General features: G+C 34.1%; 1 protein-coding gene and 1 long non-coding RNA gene across 2 annotated transcripts in view; both read left to right on the top strand.

Moving 5' to 3' along the window:
• The window catches only part of LOC127845919 (endonuclease/exonuclease/phosphatase family domain-containing protein 1-like), a 166,942-nt gene that overhangs the window by 23,517 nt on the left and 121,719 nt on the right, over positions 1-21,706 (top strand). The window lies entirely within an intron of this gene.
• On the top strand, positions 13,508-20,524 carry LOC127843723 (uncharacterized). The gene is made up of 4 exons (XR_008032303.1): positions 13,508-13,587; positions 16,861-16,968; positions 18,113-18,239; positions 20,033-20,524. It is a non-coding gene; the product is annotated as an uncharacterized LOC127843723 (long non-coding RNA).

Genomic DNA, 21,706 nt, shown 5'->3' with positions numbered 1-21,706 from the left:
TAGGAATTGTAGTAGTAGTTGTAGTAGTATTTTTGTTGTAATAGTTGTAGTAGTGGTAGTTGTTGTAGAAGTAGTAGAAGTAGTAGTAGTAGGTTATAGTAGTAGTTGTAGAAAAGTCGTCGTAGTAGTAGTGCATGTAATAATAATAATAGTTGTAGAAGTAGTATTAGTAGTAGCAGTAGTAGAGTAGTAGTAGTATTAGTAGAAGCAGTAGAAGTATTAGTAGAAGTAGCAGTAGTTGTAGTAGTAGTAGTAGTAGTAGTAGGAGTAGTAGTAGTAGTAGTAATAGTAGAAGTAGCAGAAATAGTAGTAGTAGTAGTAGTAGTAGTAGTAGTAGTAGTAGTAGTAGTAGTAGTAGTAGTAGAAGTAGTAGTGATATAGTAGTAGTAGTAGTAGCACTACTAGTAGTAGTAGTAGTAGTTGTTGTTCTAGTAGTAGTTGTAGTTGTTGTTGTTATAGAAGTAGTAGTAGTAGCAGTAGTAGTAGTAGTAGTAGTAGTAATAGTAGTAGTAGTAGTAGTAATAGTAGCAGTAGAAGCTGTAGAAGTAGTTTTAGTAGTAGTAGTAGTACTAGTTGCTATTGTTGTTTTTGTCGAAACTGTTGTAGTTGTTGTTGTTTTAGTAATTGTAGTAGTAATAGCAGTATTAATAGTAGTGGTTGCTGTTTTTTATTTTGTTTCTTGTTGATGTTTTTGGTTTTGTAGTTTTAGTAGCAATTGTATAAGTAACTGTGATAATAGTAGTAGTAGTGTTGTTGATGGTAGTGGTACTTTAATGGTATAAGTAGTGGTATTTATTAATTATAGTATATTTAAGACAAAGCTCTCTTATTTTAAAGGTAATGACATAACATTATGGTCCCTCGGAAGTGGTAACTAGGTAATGCTTAATTGAATACAAACAAAAAAGCAAAATTTATATACAAATGTATATTGAGTTTCCGACAATAACAATGAAAGCGCTGAATGCACTGAATGTGTTCGCTATTGCATAATCTTAGAAGCAACTCAGTTTTCAAACTTATGTTATAGCTTTTTATATCGCAAGTTTGTAATGAACACAACCTATTCAAATTTAAAAGAGTGTGTCTTAAAGCATAAGTCGAGATGTGTGTGACTGTTTATTTTCATATTTATTTTATTGAGATAACTTAGATAAATTAACAACAATATGTCTTTTTTCACAATTGGTCGCTGCACTGGCAACCATCTTCAGAATTGTGGATGCCTTGCTAAAGAATAACAAGCCTATAATCATGTACATGTTGTGATATGTGTATCTAATACTTTATCTATTTTTTTTAAATTATTGAGAAACAATTTTGCCCACATGACAGACTTTTTATGCAGCATTAAGCCCCGTTTTCCCTGAAAGCAGCCAATATGTACATTTTTCAATGACAAACTTACCAATGTCATCGTACAAGCTGTTTTAAACACTAGACTGGCCAATATGTCCCATATGCTCTGAAACCTATTGTTTACATTATTACAGGCTGTCGTCTGCTTACATGTATCGTCTGCTAAATTTGACTGGAGGTATCCACACAGGAAGTCATAGGTTTAAATAATAAAAAGTAGCTAAAGCATACTGATTTGCAAAATTGCGTCTGCATAGCTCACAAATAAAAAGTGGACATATATGATCCCGGAAGAAGATAATTAACAATTACGGAAACAAAATATGAGAAACACAAAAACTGGAAAGCGGAAGTGGAAAGCCTAGTACATATGTAAATGGTTAATTCTTAGAAGAAAGTTTTGCAGATTGAAACATTTATAATGGTACGCAAGTGCTTTGAAACTTATTTGTTTTGAGGTGCAGCGCCATTATAAACCATTGCAAAAGCACGTGTTTGCAATTTAATAAGGTTGTATATGCCCCGTCTTTGCATCGCTTTTCAGCGTTTTGACTGAACGAGCATGCGTAAAGATAGATCGCTAAGGAAAACGCTAACGACGAATAACATATTACAATTAAACAGCGTTTTTCATCAGATAAAAATGAATGCAAATCGCAAAACATCGTTGAAAACCGTTAAAGCAAAAACGAAAATCAGTTTTTTTTGCGGAACACAGACGGTTACCCTACAGTTACTTTCACGTCAGGATTTACATGAGTATTGTCCTGAATTTAAAATTAAAATTCCGTGCGCGGATTATATCTCCCTCAGTATTGAAAGTATTCAAATAAAACTTAGAGACTCACACAAAGGAAGGTGTGCAAGACATTGAAAGTAGACAATGCAAGTCAGTGCATAGTACATGGCTATCAACTCTATAATTACTATTAGAGTTATTGTACTTTGTTAATTATTTGTATAGTCCGTTTCTCACGTGCAACATAACTCGGCAAGGACTGTATTTTTAAGACATTCCTAGTACAAGATTGCGAGTCAATTTGTTGCATAGTGTTTTACTTTTGCGCATATGTGGGCATATTTATCAAATTGAAGAATTAATTACATGTTTTAATATTATGTTTGATATATTGGAGAATTCAGCGATTAAAATTGAATGCAATCTTCGAAACGTTCCAGTAATGATCAGAAACACTGCAATGCCTTCATAGAACATATTCATAACTGATGTACTCGTTATATAGTATTCCGAAATAGATTTTGGTCTATATAACAATTTTGCAAACAACAATATTCGGGGTAACCATTGACAGCATTTACATCAAGTTATTATACGTTATGCAAAACTGTTAAAATAGTGCGCTTAAAATTTATGAAAACACTGACAAAATCCACTCGGGAAAAAATATAATCTAACACATTCATCATTTAAGAGGGTCGTTATTGTTAACGAGTTGTTTTATGGTTTCCCTTGTTTGAATAGATGCGAATATTAAAACACCGGATACATCTGCAGGAAGGATAAAATCTGTTTTCACTTAAATAGGGATACATTAAGCTTATCCGCAATAATTTATTCGACTAGTAATAAGATCCTTCATACTGAAGCGTGTGTCAAGTTCTTACTTGATTAATATATTTCTTGTTGAAATTGCTAACGTTTACATTATTAACGCAGTAAGATAAAGCTAGCATCCATTAAGCACGACGCTTAGACTATGATATTAAACTAGACATATTTGGTGCAGGTATTAATCGACCAATACACCTTTCAACTACACTGACCTGTTGTAATGCATGCATATTTGCAAAGAACAAAACCGTACCCGAACTCTCAAACTGTGTTTCAGACATGAAATACCTAAACTGCAAACGACACACTATCAATGTTAACATATTAAAGATTGCGAACCTATTTTCCACATAGTAACACACCGATATACAGCACATTAATCATGTTAATTTCAGACTATTGTTTATGACTTCATTATTTTAAAAGAATTTGTAAATGTGTTAATAAGTATCATCAAGCGATTGAAACAAAGTCACATGCGTGTCCACACTCCCACACCATCGACGAGTTCTCAACAGCAACAATACGCACTCACGTCTGTGTAATATGTTAAAACTGGTTTAATGTGAATATTATTCTGGAAAAACTGTTGAACAGTTCATATCGCACTTAAAATAGTAGTGACTTTAATTTCCGCTTGTGGTGTAGCAAGAGCTGTCAATTAGAACTGTAGATACTTGCTACATAGTAAGATCTATAGCTATACATAAAACAAAATTTCCACATCCTTTATTTGAACTGCACTTAAGTATGTTCATTTAACATGTATCGTCAATATACTAAAACACGAAGAAGTAGCGATTTTCCAAATTAATGTCCAATCGCTAATAGCCATTGAGGTTCACAATGACGTCATGAATAGTTTATGTTCTTTTAGATGTGAAAGTCTGTTTGTCAGCGCGTACTATTAATGGTCAATATAACTTTAATTCGTTGAAGTACCCTTGCCGCTTGGTAATATATAAATATGTTTATTGTATCCATTGTCGCATGAAATTCATTTTCAACGACACTGACACATATCTGCCAACTCATTCTGCTGATATCACCATTGAATGTTTAGATATTCTAGTGCTCCCGTATGAAAATATTGAATAGTTTAAGTCAGCGTTTATAAAGTACAATCTAGTTTTCTAAATTAACTATACTCTTTATTTTTATCGGATGTTTGTTTTATATTTTACCATTATAAATTATTAATTATCATGGATATTAAACAACTTATAATATAAACTATACTAAATTACATTTGCTACTTGTACATTGCGCCAGTCCAACTCAGCTGCGTTTAGATATTACATATTAATTCAAAATAAAACAAAGTTTCACATTTCTTATTTCGGTTGTAAAGTTTAAAATTGTAAATGGTTTCTAATTTAAAACTTTAAAACAATAATGCGCGCAAAAAACAGAACTATGTACTTTTGTAATGTTATTGGGACAGCCCTTGTACATGAAAAGCTATCCGAAAATAACAGTGATTGTTTTCAAATTCATTGAACGCGTTACAAGTGAGTATACCCGTTTTATAGCAAATCTGAGTCGGTTTACAATACTACAAGCAAAAAAATACTTTTAATGGGTTTATTAGATATAATTGCTAAGTGAATCTTTTACTGAAAAATAATCACTGTACAGCTCATTTCTTTGTAAGATATTGACTTAGCTAGATATATGTAATAAACCCGTTAAACGCATTACGATGCAATGTTTTAAGAATAACTTATTACATCATTTTTTTAGAAAAAGATTTAAGAATATAGTGTCATGTAGTAAATATTTTAGATCATCATCGCGCAAACATTATAACTAACTTTTTGCACAACATTTCATTTCATTAAAGTGAAAATTATATAAACATGTCTCGTTTTTTTTTAAGTTGCACTCGGTTGTCCTGGTAAACGTTGGGTGATTGGCATGCATGTAAGTATAAGATGGAAACGGGATCTGAAGGGAGTGAAAATGTGTGGTCATTATGCAGGTCAGCTCAGTTCATGATACGATTTAAGATGACTGAGTATTTGTCTATATGCAATTTATTGGAGAAACTGGTTTGGGAATCAGATGCATTATTAGCTTGCAATTTGTTAAAATACCTAACTGATAACAAGAAATAAATACTTTATTTCTTATGAATTGTCATGTAAATGCTTCAACTAATTAGGGTATTACACAACTAATTTGTATAGCATAGCTAAAATCATACGTCTATTCATAATCTAAAATCGAATGTCTGATTATAATGTAAAATTGAGTCGATTCTTAAAAAAGCATGCATGTTGTCGGGCATATTAAATAGTCCTCTAACACTCCACACTAAACTTGGTTTTCCTATTTCTGTTATATCTCATTCCTGATTTGAATTGTTTGATTTCATTAGAATTTGGACATGAACATTACAATTGCAATTGTATAGTTCATGCCCAAGACATGTAGTGTGGTTTTCCAATTTAAAATACAACCACTATTTTATATTGCATGAAAATACCACGAAGTGCGCCACAGTTTCATGTTGTCTTACTCCATTTTGTCTCAATCAATTTGTTTTCTCTATAGACAATATTGCAAAACGATCGAGAGTCAAGGTTTAAAAAAAATGCTATTCTCACTTCATTTTATACCAAATCCTAGATGTTCGGTCCATTTCAAAGCGAGTAGTGTCGTTTAAAAGTGAAAAGAGGGCGAAGTTTAATATTATACATGTATATAATAGTCACACCAAAAGGGAAAGCATCATCAACAATAATATTTTGCATTGTATTTGCACGTGAAAACCATGTGTTAAATGCCCGCTTCAACACTGACTCATCGATAGAGTTGTATCGGCTGTTAAAATATTATCCGAAAAGGGCGTTATATTCGAAACGAAGATGTTTTCAATTTTAAAAGATAGACAATACAAGATTATCCCATTGCAATACCTTAGTAGAGAAAAGCAGTAGCATATATGCTAAGCATTTGGACACAATGACGGTAATAGGCGCATCGAATACATCCCATATTGTACAATTTCTTATGATAAATCTAACTGGTTTATTATAATAAAGTTCCTCGTGTTCAGTGTTTGCTGAATTTGATATAAGAGTGGTGCTTTTGGACCCCACCAAGTTCACCAAAATACATACACACGAACTGCAATTGCCTCTTTAACAGCTAGTTTCAAGAACAAAATACTACAACAGGGCTCAACATAAACCTAAAAACCAACTTGCCATGCCGGGCAAATACTTAGAAAACCTACTTGCCCTGAATGTAAAGCCACTTGCCCAATCTTGAAATATCACATGAACTGTAAACCTCATATTTTTTAATGAAGATCAAAATGATACACCACTAAACCTTTTTTATTTTTGCACATTTAACAAAATGATTACAGCATTTAAAGTATAATTAAAATCTAAATTAAATGCTCTTTGTTCTTTTTTGCACTTGCCCGGGAGGACAACTAGATTATAAAATAACTTGCCCGGACACAACTTTTACTTGCCAGGGGCAATAGGACAACCATTAATGTTGAGCCCTGTACAAGTACTGAAGTAACCTACTTCATGTTTACGCCTCGTGACTAAAACGTACATAACGTACATTAAGCACGTAAAAGTGTCGATAATGGTGAAGCTATTGCCTTTCAGATTATGTTTGCAATATTTGTAATTAGTGTTAACAGCGCTTCCGTTAGTGGACGTCCGGGCGTTAATTACGCCCGAAATTGGCAGTCGTACGTCCATTATGCAAATGGTGGAAGTCCCTTGGACGTCCGATAATCCGCATGTATGTACGCTATTTTCTAATACACAACACGTTCAAATTTCAAAAGTAAATGGGGTTATTCAGACCGTTAACTCCGCACAAGAGCTACTGTTTTCAATGAATTTCTCAGCGAGTGGCCAATATTGGTTTTTACCAGCTCTCAACCAAAGTCTTCTTGGTAAGCGCATCAGCCAATCAGTGCTCAGGCAACCGAATACACGCCGACCCCACGTGAAGCTGTATACAATAATATTAGCAATATTAGCGACCTCTGCGTTACGAAGTTTTTATTCAGCAATCAAATATTTGAGTCCACGCTTTCCCTGCGGAAGAATGACGTTACGTTGTGCATGAAGTCTAATGTGTGCATGATTTTCATCTGTACACGAAATACACGAGAAATGTTTATTTGTTGCTAGAATTTTCGTAACTTTCCGTGAATAGTGAAATCCTGATTTTTTCGGATAATACTTTGATTATACGCATTTGAAAATAAGCAGTCTGCATAATTAACCCATCCCCTGATCGCCAATGCGATGAAATCTCGGCTCTGGAGATAGCAAAAATCTGAAAAGACATTTGATAACGAATTCGGCATTTCGGAAATGTTCATTTGGTACCGATTTTCTCCGGTATTTTATTTATTTATTTCCGATTTGTTAGCAGATGGTACTGACATGGACTGCAATTGACGAAACATCTTCGCTAGTTTCTCTCAAATCGCGTCACTTGATTAACGCATGTTCAATGGGAATTCCCCCATCCCATAATTCAACTTGCGTATAATGGCGGATGATAGCGGACGGCAATATTGTCCGTATTTTGGTTTTGAAAATAGAAATCGTAATACTACTGGATTATCGGGTAATGGATAGAGTTGGAACACGTACGTATATTAAAATTCTAAAATAAAATTGGGACTTCGAAATTTATGTCTGGGACGTCCAAAATTTTAGGCTTGGAATTTAAGACTTCCAACTTTTAAAAGCTAACGGAAGCGCTGGTATTAAAATTGGAGACCATATCATTAATCGGTAAAACATTGTTTCGCAGTTCACATTTTCAGTTTTTAATTTGTTTAGTCAATCCAAAGGTTCATGCTAATGAACGACACAAGATTGGCAGACTTGTCATAAACATACATTATATTGCAATATGTGATGTTAATAAAGCTACGTGAGTATGTAGGGTTGATCACATAATTTGCTTACATACTTGTTTTAATTCAACATATGGCGGTATTTATTTAAATGCGCACAAATCGCGATCAGAACCACTATCAATTTGACACTTACTACACACAACACTGAGCATGCGCATTATTGGAAAATAAATATATTCAGTTAAGGCGACCATTGTTCCCTTGCGTGTATACTTCAGAGTATTGTAGATATTTCGAGTACTGCGAAGTATCCTTTACTCTTCATTGTGGAAACCGGATTCGTCAATTGAGAATGTTCACATTCAAACCAAGAGGAGACTAACATGTTGTTTCGTATAATTCGGAGTAGTGTACATATTTTTAATAACGTGAAAATCTCTTTGTGTATTACCTCGTAATCAAGATTCGTTTGTTTAAATATGTATATTACCAATAAAAATCATGTTGTGACATAAGAAAAGGCTATTATAGTATCACAAAAGAATCGAATATAAAAAAGCTACGTTTTAATATACTTTCAACATTGTCGCTATTGCTGGCTTGGGTTTAACTGTTAATTTTTAGTTAAACAAAAAGTTTGTGCTAATGAACGACACAAGATTGGCAGATTTGTCATAAACATACATTATATTTCAATATGTGATGAAAATAAAGCTACGTGAGAATGTTGGTTTGATCACATAATTTGATTACAAATTAGTTTTAATTCAACATATGGATGTATTTATTAAATGCACATAAATGGCGACCAAAACCACTATCAATTTGGCATTTACAACACACACCACTGAGCAAGCGGCATTATCTATCTATCTATCTTAAATAATTTAAATAAGCGTGCTCAGTTCATATACACTCGTAATTTAAAATCAACCCCCTCCCCACCCCGTTTTAAAATATCAGCTTTATCCACAGGCAGCAGTATCATAAATCCCCCCGGGACCTCCCCCCCCTCGAGCTTACCCCAGGGGTTCCAGATTGTTAAATGTACACCTACTGTGTATGGTTTAACTTTCCAACAACGAATATTGACAAAAATAACAATTTAAAAAATACCCCTCTTATAGGTATTATATATACACAAGGTATGAAACGTACTACATGCCTATTGCTGACAGATTGTGGAACACTGGACGTGACCTTTTTCACCGAAAACACACATGTTCCCATGCAGTTGTCGACAAAATACAACTGGATTCGTTAAAAGACAGTAAAAGCAACGTGATTACACAACTAACCGATCTCCTTCTAGGCTAATAACTTTAATATTCAATTAAATTTGACTTTCTCGCTATATGTCACTCGGTGTATCATTCACATGTACACCATTTTAATTTTATAACGCGTCATCTGGTTGGTTGTTCTCATTGTGTTGGCCAATGATATGGCGTTTTAGAATTGAGCATTCGATCGACAAAATATGACAGCAAAACACAGACATGTAGCGAGAAAGTCGAATTTAATGGAATATTAAAGTTATTAGCCGAGTAGGAGATCGGTTAGAAGTGTAATCTCGTTGCTTTTACTGTCTTTAACGAATCCAGTTGCATTTTGTCGGCAACTGCATGGAAACATGTGTGTTTTCGATGAAAAAGGTCACGTCCAGTGTTCCACAATCTTTCAGCAATAGGCATATAGTGTGTTTCATACCTTGTGTATATATATATATATATATATATAATACATATACGAGGGTTATTTTTTCATACTGTGTATTTTTGTCAATATTCGTTGTTGAAAAGTCAAACCATACACAATAGGTGTACATTTAACAATCTGGAACCCCTGGGGTAAGCTCGACGGGGGGGGGGGGAAGGTCCCGGGGGGGGGGGAATTTATGATACTGCTGCCTGTGGCTTTATCACACGAGCTTCAAACGTGACTGTGAGTCATTGAGACACCAAACAACTCAATTATTTTGGCCGAATCTAGTGCGTTGTGATATTTAACCTAGAGCAAGCGTCTTATTAAAATAATTTGAAATTTAATAACATATTAATGTACAGATTCACCTAAACAGTCAATTAAAAATGATTCAAAGTGTAAGCTGACAATATTTACAACATAGTTGGATTCGCAGACATCGATAATTATGTAAAAATAGAAATTCGGGAATAGCATTTAAATAAGCGATTTAAGATTTGGCATTTCATATAAATACCAGCGTAACTTTGATAGACACAACAATGATCATGCATTATATAATTAAAGAGCTACTTACATTGCTTGTTAAGGTTTCGCAACTTATTCCAGAAGTTCTAACATGGCCGCCATAACCTGCATGAATTTTGCATTGTGGGAAACTACCGTGCTGCCTCACGCATGGGCAACCATTGTGTCACACCGGTCTTACCAATCGTGATACATCGGCTATCTCGGATTCCTCCGTAAGATAGACGTTATGAATGATTGTAATATGACCATCTATGAAGAAAGCGTAATCAAATAACGTGCGAGGGGTACAGAATGGAGAAACAATAAAAAAAACATCGTTGGAATGGGAGCTAGTCAAGTCGTACCTAAGTAAACTCGTACCTTCGGTCAACTCGTACCCGATTTGGTCAACTCGCACCCGATTTTTTGTCAACTCGTACCCCCACTAGTCAACTCGTACCCGAATTGGTCAACACGTACCCTCCAAAAATTATTTATATATATCAAAGACGTGAAATATGTTTTTGTATATGTTTTTATATATGAATATAGATAAAGGTTAAAAAAAAAAGTTTTTTTTTCAAAAGTAGACAAGTTCATTATTTTTCACACGTGTATAATTATAAAGGACGTGTTTTTCGGCGTTTTGTTTGATAAAATGTTGACTAATAACACCTTTATGACAACAGGACCGTCGGCGATTTGTTAAACAATTTGTTTGCCGTGCATCTAAAATGACACGCGCGGTAGTTGTCGGCATTTTCTTTGATGAAATGTTTGATTGTAAACACTGCATGATGACTTAACCAATAAAAGGGATGATCCACTTTGAAGTTAAAGGAGTATGTTTTCTCACTTTTATATGAGTAAATCCAGAAATTACTATACAAAGGCTTTGCAGATTGGCTTTAATCATTAATATCTTGAAACTAAATACGGACTCTGTGTTTCGTGTCTTGGACTTAATTTCATTTATTGTTTATCGTGGATTATAATTTATAAGTGTTTTGTTTAATTAATCTGCTTCATCATGGATGAGGTAGATGTTTGTGTTGTTTGTGAACATATTGTTTCCGATGAGTGTAAGGCCATTATGTGCGATGAATGTGATAGATGGCAACACAGACATTGTAAATCTGGTAAATAATCCCTTTATAATTCTTTAATAAGTTTCATTCGAGAAACGGACCTCTATAAAAGCGTAAACTGAGGAATACAAAGCTATTTTCGTTATAACAGATGGTATTTACATCTTTATAATATATAGCGTCAGTACATACGTATATACTTGTGGGGTCGTTTTGTGTAATTGTTTTAGTTATATAATATTAATTAATTAATATCAAGTGCTTATATTCTGTGTTCAATAAAATAGTATAACGAAATGCATAATAATCAAGGTACATATATGTCTGCAGGATGCCTTATTTCGTCGTTTTTTGTACATAGGAATGTATCATGGAATTGTAACGGCTATAAATATAAACTTTTAATTAAAACAATGGCATTGTCATAACAGAATTTGGCATTAACCTTATTATTGCCACAATACAAAAAAATGAAACAAAGAAATTTGTATCAGAACGATTTGTATACTTTTTAGGTGTAACACTTGCTAAGTACAACATAATAGTGAAAGGCGTAATCGAACTCTCGTTTGTTTGTGTGCCATGTAGAGAACGGCCATCGGTTGAGGTCATGGAAGTATATCTCCGTGACGACAATATCTCGGAATCCGAGTCCGACAATGAGTCTGTGCCCGAGTCCGATCATGAGTCCGTGCCCGAGCCTGGCCAAGAGACCGAGTCTGAGTCCGACCAACAGTCCGAGCCCGAGTCTGATATGGACACTTCTGTGTCAATGTGTTGATCTGTGTGAACCAGTTTGTGGTCTTTGAAAACAAGTGTTGGCTCTGTTTCTGTTTTAAGTGTGAAACTTTGTTGCTGTACATAATCTATGTCGGTAGTTGTATTAAGTTTAATAAAAGTTTTTGTGTTTAATACATGTATGTAGTATTTGTATAAGATGGTTTGTTTGTTACCCTGTGTGAAATATATTGTTTTTTGTGTTAAATGTGAATGCAGTATATGTTATTTGTGTGTTTTATAAATGCCAAAATAAAAACACACGAGACAATAACTTGCATTCTTTTTATTGTTATGTTCAAATTATTCGAATATTATGACCGTTGTTTCAAATTTACATGGAAATCTAAATATTTTATTGAAGAATGCTAAAACATCTAAATACTCATTAAATCCGTTTGTTTTACACAATAATCCTAATCTTTTTTAATTGATTGGTTAGTTGTTAGTTGATTCAAAGGTGTTCTTCATTTTTACAAAGGTGCAGATTAAATCGATTTAGATATTAACGACCCGTGTCAAGTAATGTGTTAATCAATATTTAATAAAGGTGAAGATTAGGTAAATTACGATATTAACGACCCGTGTCACGTAGGTGTTAATAAGTATTTAAGGTGTTGATTAATTGATTGAATCATGGACTCAATTTGCAGACGAACCATAATTTGAGGCATATATATCAACAACAACAACAACAACAACAACATTTATAAACTAATACACAAATGTAACGACATAGATGATAATTATTTTGCAATTTGGTAATATTTATAAAAATCATGCAATGGAAGAAATTAACAAATATTTTACTGATTCATACCGTAAGATTTTTTCTTTTAACATCGATAATGATAGTTGTTAATAAATATATATTTTGAAAGATAAATGATTTCTATATATTTCTTAGATAATATAATCTTTGTAAATTGGACATATTAATAAGAATAATATATATATATATATATATATATATATATATATATATATATATATATATATATATATATATATATAATACTAAGGCATTCTATACATAGATGGTGACGTCACTACGTTATTGTCACCTCTATGCTTAGACGCATCACATTCCCCTGGTTTGGGGAATTATGCTTTCGCCAAAGTAGTTCTGCGTAGGAATGAAAATGTTAATATTGAAAGAAAACTCGTTTTTATTGTGTGTTTCAAACGGAATGTTCTTTAAAGAAATGTTATTAAATTATGTTTAAATGTGATTTTGAATCTCTATTAAGCCTGATAGCGATTATAAGAAGCATGATTACCAGACCTTCTTTCGCTTTCACTTTTCATTCGTAAAAGAAGTGCTACCCACAATTCCTTTCGCGATAGTACACGGTCAGAAAGACCGGTGTGTACACAATGATACTAAGGTAATTACTTTAATTAGTCATATCGTTCCCTGGTAAAAAAACATACAAGTTATGTTAGTCTATGCCAAAATAAAACTTTAATTGGTCAACTCGTACCTGCAATAAACATAAAAAAACATCTAATGCATGTTAACACCCATCGCAATTTGTTTACATAAAGAACAAATATTAAAAAAGGTACGAGTTGACCAATCTGAAAAATTACTAAAGTACGAGTTGACCAAGTCGGGTACGAGTTGGCTAGGGTACGAGTTGACTTAGGTACGAGTTGACTGGAAACCGTTGGAATAATCTCCCCTTCTGATCGCCCACGAGCTTTTAAACGGTTGAGATCCGGTATTGTATACGTTTGTCACATTGTTTTGAGATCAAGAAGTCATTTCGGCGCTTATATATTTCAGTTTTGTTTTTGAACTTGCAAAAGCTATCTTTTAATTGTGATTTGGTGTATTTCGACGTTGTAAAGTTTATAATTCAAAGTGGCATTCATTTTCGCGACCTAGTCCTAGTAACTCGGTGTGAGTGAACGAATGATTTGTGTTGACTTTTCACTTTAAGTTCAACTGTGTGTTTTATTACCCATTTTGTGATCTATTAAAAACACGTGCTTCGCGTATTTGGACACTTACAGTGTGTTTTACACTAGTGCAATAATTAACGCTTTTGATGTGTTTATAGTGACTGTGTGATATTTGCATTGATTGAACACTTACACTACGCGACCCGTGATTTTTGCCTAACTTGCGAAGTCAAGGCGGGCATTTTGCTTTTTGGGTGGAAAATCACCGCGATTTCACGTGACTCGTCACTCCGACGTCGCGGGAGAACAAGATAATCTTCGCGCTAAATCCCCTCAATGTTGTGGTGATTCGCTGCGATTCGCCGCAATTCGCCGTGATCGCAGTGACAACGATGACTCGCCAATATGGAAACGGAATCGTATTGATAACTTATACATGTACATAACGCTTCTAATGTTCACAATTATCCGATAATCCAACATCAAAAAAATAATCTTGAACATTTATGTCGGTTAATATGTTTGAGAGTTTCATTAAAACAACCATATGACTACGCCAGTTTTCAGAAGTGTAAAGAGTACAGCGCACAATGTGGGACACAGCTTTCATTGGACAAGCGTATTTATATTTAGATTGATACAATACAATCTTACAAAAAAACGTTTTATTGCGTCATACGCCTTCATGTAAAAAAGTTTTCCTCCAGGAAATGGTGCTATTAATGCATAATATTATCAAAACATTTTTTTCACACATAAAGCGTTGTAACAAATTAATATACAATTCAAAACAAATATACCATAAGTATAAATGTTCCGTTAAATTCCCAAATGAGAATAAAAATTTATAATCCGAAACACACTTCCGATGTTTTAATGTTAACACGACGTTAACAAATGCTTTCAATATAGTCATCATGTATATTTCCCGACAAATGAGCGCGAAAATTATGCGGCAATGTACAATGTCAAGGTATACGAGTGTGCAGGTATTGATTTTTTATACAAACTGCGTAGCGCAGAGAACATTGAATTCTGTTGATTTCGGTTGAATGTTTCTTTGGTATTTTTAAAACTGTTATATCGCCAACAATTTGATACTTCTTTTAAAGTCAATTCAAATCAAACACGCGGTATCCGTATCGTTACTGATAGAAGTAAAACATAATACCTTGACTTGTATAGTTTTTTTGTTGAGAGACCATCTGAGTAAACGCCGAAAAATATATCCAAACTGTTATTTTTTTGGCAATGCCTTTTGATCCATTACCGCACTTAATTGGCAGCGTCATCCTGTTGTTTCTGTGATTGTCACATCTTTTCACAGTTTGAACACGTACAAAGAGTGCCAATTAGACACTTGAACAAACACTATCACCCGCTGGACAGTACACACTAAATAATCAAATGTTGAGGGTTTTTTGTTTTTGGCGTGAACACCCAGAAAAATGCATGTACATTATACGTCATCATAAATTTATTGAACTCTGCGAACGCTAAGTGCTACGTTGATATACTCGTGTTTTTTTTCCAGCAAAACAAACACAATGTTTAATGGCTTTAATATATAGGCAATGATGTAATAACAACAAATTATTTACCACGATCTCATAATAACATGTACTTAAAAATAGAACAGTAATGTATTTCCGATTTCCGGCTTATCAAGCATTGTGAATGTATGTACAACGCTCGGAAAGTAACGCAAGTTATCCGCATTGGAGCCTGAAACAGAAAATAAGTATAGCATATTTTAGTCCAAATAATTAGATGTAATCTTCCGATTAGATTTAACCTTTAAATGAAAGTGTTACTTAAACAATTTCCCGTGTCTTAAGGCGCGAATATTTTGCTAAACACTGTTAACAAAAGGGCTACACGTTATAATTCTTAATGAAATGCAAAAATAAGTATTAACATTATTAATAACGTCAATTAACACACACGGTAAGATCAAAGTTTAAATGGAAAAATTATATCATATTTCTCGTAAATTACCAAATTATTAGTTTCGTCGAAATCAAATACCATGTAGAGAAACAAGGTATTTATAACCGACCAATGACGAAACACTATGCAACTTTCAATTTACACAGTGCTACGCTACATTTTTATTGCAACAATATGGAATTTGAACAGTGGTAGTGTATTCGGGCCTGGAATATAATTGATTGTAAGTTTAAATAAACATTCTGCTAATGCAATTAGTTAAATAATGTTTACATGTTGTGTTAAATAATTATTGCATGATCATTCTTCTGCGCTGTTATATTAATTTGGAGCCGTTAAAGCTTCCGACATTACTTCATCACGTTCATGTCGGAACGGGAGTATTTTAGCTAATACGCCCATGGCATACAACAACAACAAAAGCTTTATTATTGCGATGTATAATGTAAGTGTATACATATATGTTATATGTACATGTAATGTACAGTGTAACCCTTGATGTCAATCTCTTAAAAAGGTGAACCACGGCGGTTCGCGGTGATTCGCGCTGATTGCGTAACAGCGAGATACATCGCGCGACGGTCGCCGAGACATCACCCAAATTTTCTCGTCGCTCGGAATCACCGCAATTTGTCACGTTGCATCGATTGCGGTGATGCGAGAATCGCGGCAAAAATCACGGGTCGCGTAGTGAACCAGTGGATTGCAATTTTGAGTGACACTTTAATACTAATTATTAAAAAACAGGTGCTTCGCGCATTTGGACACATACAGTGTGTTACACACTAGTGCAATAATTGACACTTTTGACATGTTCATAGTGATATTTGCACTGAACACTGACCAGTGTATTGCAATTTTGACACTTATTGAGTATTGAAAACTAGTGCCTTTTAAATTGTCTGACCTTTATTTTTATTAAAACTTGATTGATCTGTTTTGTTTATATTCTTTTTATGTAGTTAGACACACATAAGACAAGTTTAGTCGTCCTTATTAGTCTTGTTGCAATAGTATTGTTAAGGTAGTATTTGGATTGTTAAGACTTGTCTTTTTATAATTAGTAGATTTATTACGCAGGCTCTTTTGAACAGGATGCAGCGTTGTGTCAGGAAGCATTTTTCCGTTTATTTTTTCAGGTGCCCAAGACAGGAGAAAAGTGAACCTTATTGCTGGGGACTCCAATGTTCATCGGATTAAGGATATTCTTCCTGACGATATAGCTGTCAAATACCTGCCAATCTCTGGTGAGAACATGTAATGAAAAATGTATAGATCAGTAATTACAGTTTCAGGTTTGTTTCTATAAATGGTATCACATGTACATATTTTTCTAAACGTTAAAACGAAATGATTAATGAAATAAACAAAAGGTTACCGTTTAAACGGTATCCATATGTTAGTTATAAAAGCGTCATTGACATCGCATTTCCAAACTGAAAGTAATGATTATTTCCAGAAGTTATATTCAGATCATAACCCATTTGCGCAATGACGTCATATTAAAACCAACTGTTCTTGCCGTTGTCGAATCATGGGGTACACGTTTTCTACTTACATGCTGTACTATTTTATAACAAAGACGAATAAATATTGATCCCACATTTCTTCAATAAGACTACACCTGTGTAAAATTTTTATTGTTTTCTACCTAACAAGATGTACATAAAAACAAGTATCTGTTTATTAAATTAAAAATGAATGCAGATGAATAAATGTCGGGAAAATTTTCTCATGCACGTTGTGCTGACGCGCGTTGAATGTTCAAGACAATTCGGGGCATGATCATGCAACAAATAGCTGGAAAATTTTCCCGAGCTCTTTGTGCCGACGTGTGTCAAATATTCAAGAAGTCTAGGTCGTACATGGTGTTTTGTTATGTTTACGCTGTTGTGAATAAGGGCCATCTGGCACACATAATAAAAATGTATACGAGTCTTTTTTTAACAGCTTTTAATAAGTTTTGCAACATTGTAACGTAATGAACTAAAATGGATTATGTTGATATCCACATTCATTTAAATGTTTACTGTTTTTGTAAACATGTTTGAGAAAACACGAAACGCCACCATTTAAACGTGATACTCATAGTTTCTATAAATGATGTAATTATTTCATTTCTTTATACTTGAACACTTCAAATTTCAAGTCCTAAGCTTCGTATTGCATCAATATAATGTTAAACTTATTATGCTGATGTGCAATGATTGGGTTTTTTAACTAATTTGCATGGTTATTTTAAGCGTGTGGAATATTTTACAGATTGTAGGGAATTGTATTTGCAAACTTTTCATTTTAATCCTGAGGCAAAGCATGCATTTTCCTTATATATTTATTCATTGTATATTTGTGATGCATTTGCACATACATTCGCTAACTCTGTTTTCAAAGGTGCCAAATTTTCTTGTGATCGTTTTCGCCATGCATTGTTGAGAGACTTGCGGAAGATGGATGTTCAACAGCTGTATCTTCATCTAGGCTCAAATGACATTCTTACGAATGAAGCGGTGTTTTACCGGTACATAAACAATTATAAAAAAATGCTTTGATATTTAAATTTAATGTAGTTGTTTCCCTTAACTATTTAAATTTACAAAACTAGCATTTTACATGGTTTATTCCTCAATGAGTCATGGAAACTTGCAATCATTGTAGAAGTGTGATCTAGTTTCTAATTTATAAATAGAGCATTTCACAATATTTTCTATTATCCATGTTAATTTGACATTTTATTCCCCCCCCCAAAAAAAAAATTGGGGGGGGGGAGCATATAGTCGCCGCTTCGTCTGTCCGTCAGTGCACAATTTTTGTCCGGGCTATTTCTCAGCAACTAATGACCAGAATTCAATGAAACTTTATGAGAAGCTTCACTACCAAGAGGAGATGTGCATTTTATCAGCGGGTTCTGGTCGGATGATTTTTCACAGAGTTATGGCCCTTTGATGACCGGAATTCAATGAAACTTTATGGAAAGATTCACTACCAAGAGGAGATGTGCATATTATCAGCGGGTTCTGGTCGGATGATTTTCTCACAGAGTTATGGCCCTTTGAAATTTTCCATTAACTGTACATATAGTGCAATTCTTGTCCGGGCTATTTCTCAGCAACTAATGACTGGAATTCAATGAAACTTTATGGGAAGCTTCATTACCAAGAGGAAATGTGCATATTATCAGCGGGTTCCGGTCAGATGATTTTTCACAGAGTTATAACCCTTTGAAATTTTCCATTGTACATATAGTGCAATTCTTGTTCGAGTAATTTCTCAGCAACTTATGACAGTAATTCAATGAAACTTTATGAGAAGCTTCACTACCAACAGGAGATGTGCATATTATCAGCCGATTCTCGTCGGATGATTTTCCACAGAGTTATGGCCCTTTGAAATTTTCCATTGTACATATAGTGCAATTCTGGTCCGAGCTATTTCTCAGCAACTTAATACGGGAATTCAATGAAACTTTATGGGAAGCTTCACTACCAACAGGAGATGTGCATATTATAAGCCGGATATGGTCGGATGATTTTTCACAGAGTTATGGCCGTTTGAAATTTTCTATTAACTGTACATATAGTGCATTTCTTGTCCGGGCTATTTCTCCCCAACTACTGACTGGAATACAATGAAGCTTTATGGGAAGCTTAACTACCTTGAGGAGATGGGCATGTTATTAGTGGGTTCTGATTAGATGATTTATTTACAGAGTTATGGCCCTTTGAAATTTTTAAGTTGCTAAACCATCATCGTATTATTTTGTCCAAAGTTATGCCCCTCAAGACGTTTCCTTTTATCTGAATATATAGTGCAATATTGTGACAAAAAAACTTTGGGGAGCATCACCTGTCTCCGACGGTTTCTTGTTTACCATTGAAATCACAAGCCTCATAATTGTATTCATCTATTGATGAGCTTCTTTCACAATTTAGTTGATAATCCACTCAAAATGTGTGTCCTTCACATTCAGAAAGGTGACACAAACATTAAAATTTAATTGTTAAAAAAAACTAGCTCACCATATCTAGTCTCCCATAATAAGTGTACCTTGAACTTAGGTAAGCACATAGGCGCCATCATGGATTTCTTGTTTGATAAACCTTTACAGAAGATTTAAAAATAAATCTCACATAATTTTTGCATTTTGCAAATGAACTTCACAGAATTTCTGTATTTACAAACAAAAGCACACTTTTTCTGCATTCACTGATAAACACAAACAACTTCTGTATTTTGTAATTAAAGGACACCTGTTTTCTGCATTTTTACAGATAAAAATCACAATCCTATGATATTTTCTCAATTATTTTACAGATAAACCTCACAATCCTATGATCAACGCAGGAGCCATCGCAGTCTGTTCTCTCTTAAAGCAGGGCGTCAACTTGGCCGACCGATTTGATTATGTAAGCTTTATTGTTTGTAGGATCTGAATATTATTGCAAATAATTAAGCATTACTCTGTAAAAACAGGGCTTAATGCATTGGCGTAAAATGTTGTCCCAGATTAGCCTGTGCAGTCTGCACAGGCTTATCAATAACGACTCTTTCCATCTAAACTGGATTTTTGTTCAGAAGAGACTTTCATTAAACGAAAAACTTTATAAAAGCAAAAAGTGTTGTCCATTTATTAGATTGTGTGGACTGCCTCTACATGTGCGGATTGTCTCTTTATTTGTAAATACTTATGTTACGACGGTGTTGACGTGCGCCGTCAGGCGTCCGCTGTCCGCATTGTGCTTAAAACTTACCTTTGCCTCTAAAATCAAAGTGCTTCCACCTACAACTTTGAAACTTCATATGATGATGCACCTTGTTGAGTTCTACATGCCACACCCATTGTTGGTTCACAAGGTTAAAGGTCAAGGTCACTGTGAACTCTCAAAAAAATTCTTACAAGCTTTAATTAATTCAAAACTGCACCCGTAGCTGAGCTTTGGCACCCGTTATGCAGTGCTCTTGTTCGGTATTGTACTTTCAATGATTATTGTACGTTCAATTAATACATCAAACATGTTATTAGGCCAAAAAGAAAAATAGTTGTGTTTCAGGTCACCTCTTGAAAAAAGTAGGGTCGGTAGGTACGAAAAACTTATTATTATTTAAAATTCTTTTTATTTTTCATGTTTTCCATAAATCAGTGTAAAGTGTTGGACAATGTTCTAATATCTAAATATAGCAGTTTGGATCAGTTATATCAAATATTTGTTGTTAGATATTTCACACAATGTTAACTCTTTACCATCTGAAGGTGAAAATTTTCATTTTGCTGCAGACTACTTTTAGTTCTTTAAAATTGTGAAAAACCTTTTATATGTAAATAGTCCTAAACAGTAATGTTGCAAAAGGAGGTAGTACTTTTGATAAGCAATTTCTTTTTTTGCCACAATGCTTTTTGAAAGTTGTCTGCTGTATCAAATATTAAGGCACATAACTGTGGCGATAGGTGGAGAGGAGTAAACTCATCTTTGTGACTTCAATCCAAAATGCAAATTTCTTGTGTTTTGATAGTCTTTGGGTACACAAATTCAACAGAATATATCAAATTTTGATAAGACAAGATGAGCTACAGGTGGACATGCTTTTTATTATGTTGCATGAGTATTATTGCTTATGAAAGTGAATAACGGTTTATATATAATATATATATAAATATATATAAATACTGTGCTGGGTGGTATCTGTGCCATACATTCTTTAAAGTCATGGAGTTTGAATAAGAATTCAAAGACTTTGTTCCGGCATGATGAAAACATTTGTTCAAATTGACGGACAAAATCGACGGCGCCATGTTTACAATCAAACGGAACGCCAGATATTGTTTTTGCGGGAAAAACAGGCTGGTCCCCCGATTGCACAATGTGTATAATATAAAGCGTTCACGGCGGACGGGATGTTATTTTGCAGGTCACAATACAATAATTCTGGTAATTGCCGAATTCGACCGGACGGAGATGGAAAAAATCGCCGAACTCGGAACTCTACGTT

The sequence above is a fragment of the Dreissena polymorpha genome, chromosome 9, assembly GCF_020536995.1.
Source record: "Dreissena polymorpha isolate Duluth1 chromosome 9, UMN_Dpol_1.0, whole genome shotgun sequence".
NCBI classification, from domain to species: Eukaryota; Metazoa; Mollusca; class Bivalvia; order Myida; family Dreissenidae; genus Dreissena; species Dreissena polymorpha.
Note: the sequence above shows the minus strand (reverse complement) of the source record. Positions and strands in the feature narration are given on the sequence as shown.